Here is a 6879-nt window from a genome sequence, read left to right as displayed (position 1 = left end):
TGTCCATATAATGAACATTAACAAATCTCTCCATCTAGCTAAAAACAAGATGAACGAATTTGAGGCATCAATATCAATTGTTGGTTGTCCGAAAACAATGCATTATATCCAAATCATATCAACACTAATGTATTGATGATATCCAAAAACAGTGCATTATCAATATCAATTGTTGGTTATTCGAAAACTGCATTATATCCAAATCATATCAACACTAATGTATTGATGATATCCAAAAACAGTGCATTATATAAAAAGTGTCATTAATTAACATACACTAAACAAAGGTTACCCTAAACACTAACCAACCCTAACCCCAATCTTTCTACTCATCAAGCAAATATTCCTACTACAATGCATATCCCTATATCACCAAAGTTAAATAAGACATTCAAACAATTCCAACACACTAAATTTAGGAGAAAAACATGAACCGGGGTTCCTTCAAGATGTAAAAAATGCTAGCAAAATAACAAGATTTAACCAAAAAATGGTGATTCGGGGGAAATTACCACAAGCAACAAAGTGATGGAAAGATCCACCTATGGAAAGCACCTTTTCGAGAGGATTTGAAGGGTAGCTTGAAGGGTGGGAGAAAGGGGGAGCAGCAAGTGTTCTTGCAGATCGAGCTGGATTGGGGAGAGTGGGTGGGGTGGGTCCTACCCACTCTCCCCATGGTGAAACGCCAAGGTGTGCAGCTGCTCCGCGGTCGGGTCTGAAAACGCCAAGGATCGTTGCATTTCGACCCTTTTCCACGTCGGCTGGTCAAGGGCACAGCGGGTCGTGCGGACCAGGAGCTAGACGCTACGGTTCCTGGCGTCTCCCGTGTAAGTCGGACGCCCGGGATGTTGGCGTGACTAAAAGAAGTCATATTGGACTATTATTTTTGCAAACAAGGTCCCTAAAAGGTCAGAACATAAATTTCGTCCCGTGGCAGGTAGTAACCAAACCAAACGAACGTTGTTCTCTGTCCATCATCATTGTATTGTAGACTGCTGCTGCTTAGAGCATCCATAGTCAGGGGCCTCAAACACGTCTCAAACGCTCGGGCGGGCTGACTGGTCACAAAAAACCGACTCACCCGGGCGCCTCAAACCGTCCTTGGACGCCCGGACTATCCGACGCCTCTCATATCCAGCCCAAGTATGGGCGGATATGAGGCGGCCCGGACACGTTCGCCACGCAGCCAGGCCCACCCCGACCCACATATATCGCTTCCAATGAACCTTAGACCTTAGTCCACTCCACTCTCTCTGTCCTCCCAATCCGTCCATTCCTCTTCCCAATCCGAACCATAGCGGACGACCGCAGCTGCTCCGGCTCCAATGGCGACGAGAGCGACGTCGATGCGGTCGCTCTCCGCATTGCTTTGCGCCGCTCCCGTCTAGATCAGGGCGGCAGCAGTGGAGGCAGCTCACGGAGCGACGCGTCGTCCCCTTCGCAGGCCTTCGCATTGTGGGGGACGTTGTCGGGCTGTCCCCTCTAGCGCGCAGCACCGGTGAGAGCGCCGCCCGCTCCGCCCCAATCCAGGTATGGCACACGGCCACCACCCCATCCATTCTACCTCCGCCCTTCCCCGTTTAATTAGGGTTTTTTTATCGTATGTTTAGGGTACTGTCCGATTGAAAATGCTTTTTTGTCCGATGAACGTTTATGCTATAATTATGGCCGATTTAACTAGACTTCATGCTAGTTCATGGTCACCGTAAGTTTATTTTCGTGCGTGTATGTGTTGCATGGATATGAGGGGCCGAATTTGTGATACACAGGTGCATACGCATCTAAATGAGGAGTACCCGGTCAGTGTCCGCGGACGTGTCCGTCCGCGGATGTTTGAGGGGCAGGATTTGTCAAGTCCGGTTGTAGATGCTCTTAGAAGCATCACGATCATCGACGAAGGTGGTTGCCCGGTGCTGCGGCGTACATTCACATCAGGGTACGACTCGGCAAACCGGAGCTGTTGATGGCAGCTGGCACTCACGAAGATAGCCGGCGGATCGATGGTGATGTGTGAAGGGATTGCGACCGGTCAAGCTGACCGGAGCAAGCAGGCAATATTTTCCATCAACAAAAGAGGATAAAATAGCACTATCATATCATCATGAGAAAAGATATACTGATTCTCTATTAGAGCCCGTAACTGAACTACCATGACTGAAACTGCTAATAGATGCCGTGGACCCAGTGGCGGAGGCAGCGTGTAGGCACGGTGGGCCGTGGCCCACCCAGAATTTGAAGAATTTTTTTTCTACCATGTACTAATTTAGCCCAAAGGACTGTCCAAAGCCCAGCCCCAGCCGTCTAGGTTTCTTCTCGCGTGTGAAGGCAGCTCCGTGCCTCCGTCTCCTCTCTGGCCACGCCGCCTCAGCGGCTCAGCCCTCACCCGTCTCTCCTCCGAGCTCCGGCCACTGGTTCGCCTCCTCTCGCCGCTCCCCTCCTCTCCCCTCCTCTCGCTGCTCGCCCCGCCCAGGCGCCCACAGTCGCCGTCGTCAGGCTAGGAGAGACGAGACAGGGGCATCCGCTGCGTCTCCCCTGCAGACTGCGGCTGGATCGATCCTGTCGTGCTCGCGGCTGGCTGGACGCCTCTCCAGCTGTGTCTCCCTCACCACTGCCACCGCCGGACCAGTACTGCGCCGGACGGCCTCAAATCATCTTCCCCAACCTCCGTTTGAACAAATCAGCAAGGTGAGATTCCAAGCTTCCCCCCAAAATTGATGCTTTGCTGCTTCCAAATAAATTGATGCCCAGTCCAGTGTATATGAATTATGAATTGCTAGTAGTTGATGTCCAGTGCCCCAGTGGCCCAATCCAGCGTTTATTTGTACTGGTTTATATGCAATGGTCAATAGCTGATGCTTATATTGTGTAGAACTGATTCGGTATGCTGCTGCTACCAATGATGTTTTAATTTTGATATAATTGCAGAGCAGAACATGAAGAGGAACGGTGCCATTCTGGACCTTTTTCAAAAACATGAAGAGAAAGCGAGGAAGATTGCTACTAAACATCACACTGAAGTTATTGAAAATGTGCGGTGTCCTAATTCCCCACCTCCAATCCATTCCGATACGGACATGGATACAGATACTGAGATCGATGTTGAAATTGAAGATGCAATGCCAAGTCTTCCATCACCCCAACAGCCAAGTGCACATGTCTTTTCAGGTGATCCACGGAAAAGTACTCCTATTTTAGAGTATGCTTTTAATGATCAAGATAGTGTTCGAAGAAGATACATTGCAAAAACTACATGCCGACCATATGCACATGCTTTTCAAGTCAGGAAAATCTATGGTAAAAATCGACACTTCAGTTTTGTTTGGTTTGAAAAGTACAGTTGGCTAGAATATAGTGTCTCAAAGGAAGCAGCATATTGCTTTGTGTGCTATTTGTTCAAAAGGGAAACTAATGGGGGGCCTAGGGGTGATGCCTTTGTTAAAACTGGTTGGAGAAATTGGAACAAACCTGATGCACTGGACAAACATATGGGCGGTATTGGTAGAATTCACAACCAAGCTCAAGAGAAGTACAATTTATTTGTGACACCTCAAACGTCAATTTGTAATACCATGGTGAGGGTGTCTAAACATGATCTGCGTCTTTACAAGGCTAGGCTAACTTATTCACTAAGATGCTTGAGGTTTCTTTTGAACCAAGGATTGGCATTTCGTGGACATGATGAGAGTGAAGAATCTAGCAATAGGGGGAACTTTCTTGAACTTCTAAAATGGCTTGCAGAAAATGATGAAGAAGTTGATAAGATTGTTTTGCACAATGCTCCTGGAAACTACATCTTGACTAGTCCAACGATACAAAAACAAATTATTGAATGTTGTGTTGTGCTAACTACAAAATAAATTATTGAAGATCTTGGTGATGAGCACTATGCGATCCTAGCTGATGAGTCTAGTGATGCATCTCATAAAGAGCAACTTGCTATTTGCATACGTTATGTTGATAAAGTTGGAAAGGGGTGTGAGAGGTTTCTTGGAGTTGTTCATGTTGCCAACACAACTTCCTTGTCACTTAAAGCTGCAATTGAATCTTTGCTTACCGATCATCATTTGACTCTTACTCAAATCCATGGGCAAGGATATGACGGGGCTAGCAACATGAAAGGAGAGATTAAAGGGTTGAAAACATTGATCATGAAAGAGTCGCCCTCTGCTTATTACATTCATTGCTTTGCACATCAACTTCAATTGGTTCTTATTGCCGTGGCAAAGGGAAATGAACCATGTAAATGGTTTTTGATCATGTTTCTTACTTGCTGAATATTGTTGGAGTTTCTTGCAAGCGTCATGACATGCTTCGAGATGTTAGAGCTCAAAAGGTTCTGGAAGCACTTGAAATGGGTGAAATTGAAAGTGGAAGTGGGTTAAATCAAGAGATGGGATTAGCTAGACCCGGTGATACTCGGTGGGGTTCTCATTTTCGAACCATTCTGCACATTATTACCATGTACCCCACAATACTAGAAGTACTTGATACTATTGGAAAAGATCCTTCACAAAGTGGTGAGTGGACAAGAATACGTGCAGTGGCTTTTGCCTTGGAGTCATATGACTTTGTTTTCAATCTTCACGTGATGCTTGTTATTCTTGGCCACACTAATGAGTTGTCTCAGTCATTGCAAAAGAGAGATCAAGATATTGTTAATGCAATGGCACTTGTTAGTTTGGCAAAGAATAAAATGCGACATATGAGGTCTCATGGCTGGGAAGAATTTCTTGCAAAGGTGACATTGTTTTGCAACAAACATGGCATTGAAGTTCCTACACCAGAGGATAATTATGTGCCTCATGGAAGATCACCTCGGTATTATCAAGTGCAAACAAATGATGATCGTTATAGAAGAGAAGTATATCTTGGTATCCTTGATCAAATCATTCAACAGATTGACAATAGGTTTGATGAGGTTAATATGGAGTTGCTTATTTGCATGTCTGCTTTGAACCCCGCCAATTCATTTGCTTCTTATGATGCACTCAAGGTAATGAAACTTGCTGAATTCCACCCCCAGGACATATCAAGCATGGATTTGGTAAGGCTTGAATTCCAACTTGATACTTTTATTGATGATATGAGACAAGATGATAGGTTCAGATCTGTGCGTAATATTGGTGAACTCTCTGTTATGCTTGTCGGTACAAACAAACATGTTCTCTATGATTTGGTCTACATGCTTATCAAATTGGTATTGATCTTACCGGTGGCCACAGCGAGTGTTGAAAGAGTATTTTCGGCAATGAATCTAGTGAAAAATAAGTTGAGAAATAGTATGAGTGATGATCTCATGAACAACTGTTTAGTAACATTCATTGAGCGAGACGTGTTCTTGAAAGTAAGCGAGGAAGACATAGTTGAAGATTTCATGGCAAAGGAACGTCGTAGAGTTACTTAGTGTTATAGTTTCTACATGCCTACATATGTGTATCTTTCATGTAAGACTATTTGTATTTGCAACGTTGCAAATTTGGAATATTTGAGAACTATAATGTTGTGTGACTTGATTGGGCTATTTGTATTATATTTTTGCCAACTATTGTATGTATGACACTTGGATTAGGTAGAATTTTTTTAGGTGTGCACACCCACCATTTCTTTCCTGGCTCCGCCACTGCGTGGACCCCTGATGATTGTCCATCTGATGTGCCTCTGCTTGGCGAGTCTCTAAGCGGTTGTCCCCATTGCAAAGACGAGTCTACCGGTGGCTCACAAAGACCCATATGGTGCACCAAACTTACCACAAACAGAAATGTGGTATTTTCTCATAAGTGAAATCGAACAATGATCTACCAAGATCATCCGGTGATGTCCTGAGAAAGAATCCACAGACTAGGGATTCATCATTCATATATCAAAAAAATTGCATGCACACGCAGGTGCTTCCCCCTAGCAAATCCGTCGTTTTCCTCGTCAACCTTAACAACTTCTCCCAACCAGTTGTCCCGAGCCTTTCCTAAAGTTCCTGACATCTTGTTCAATGGAAAAGCCGTCACCCTAACCCATGTTTCAATAGTGTCGAGAACCATCTCTAATGGTATTGTATCACCGTCATACTCTTTGAGCATGAATACATTGAAATTAAATTGCCACGACCGTTCATAAGAGCATGTTTCCAATCTCCTTCCCTACCGAACCGGACCATGAAAATGTCACCTCCTATATCCTTGAACCGTGCCTCACGATGTATGCCCCATGCCCTTTGCACGGCCCTCTCAAAAGCATGGATGTTGAGTGGACGTGGAGAGCACACATTACGAACGAGTGGCCATTTCTTCACCGGTGTCACTACTGGAACTGGTTCTGAGAAGATGATGCCTCGAATCTCTTATTTTATGTCGGAACAAGGTCACCCAGCCTCGTCGAAAGTGTTGACGCTTCCTCTCATACTTTCCCATTTGCAGGGGATCGAGATAATCCTCTACCCGAAGATCCTGTCGCGTCATGTTTCCTTGGCGTCGAAGTGTTCTTCACCAGGGTGGTCGTCTTTGCCGGAGTCGTCGTTCTCCCGGGGATTGACCCCCCAAGTCTCTCCAGCTCTTCCATCGAAGACGCGACAGGAGGGAAACCCTAAACCGCATGTGCGTCGGACAATGTTGTGGTGGTCCTTTGCACCGCCGTAGATCACCGCACCCCCGAGCGAAACCCTAGCTCACCACGTCTGCCTCCCGATCGTCCAAGCAATTGCCTCTCAGCCGCCTAGGGTTTTTCCGTGGTGGACCCGCACATAGCAAAATACAAATCACTTGTTATGTAAGAGTGTTTTGTGCAGGGCACGAAAATGACACATTCACGACGGCGTTTTATTTTAAGTGCACTAAAAAAAGGCATCAATATCCAAGCTCCCTAACTCATATGGAAGAGTTCTTTCGA

The sequence above is a fragment of the Aegilops tauschii genome, chromosome 1 (assembly GCF_002575655.3).
Source record: "Aegilops tauschii subsp. strangulata cultivar AL8/78 chromosome 1, Aet v6.0, whole genome shotgun sequence".
Lineage (NCBI taxonomy): Eukaryota > Viridiplantae > Streptophyta > Magnoliopsida > Poales > Poaceae > Aegilops > Aegilops tauschii.
Note: the sequence above shows the minus strand (reverse complement) of the source record.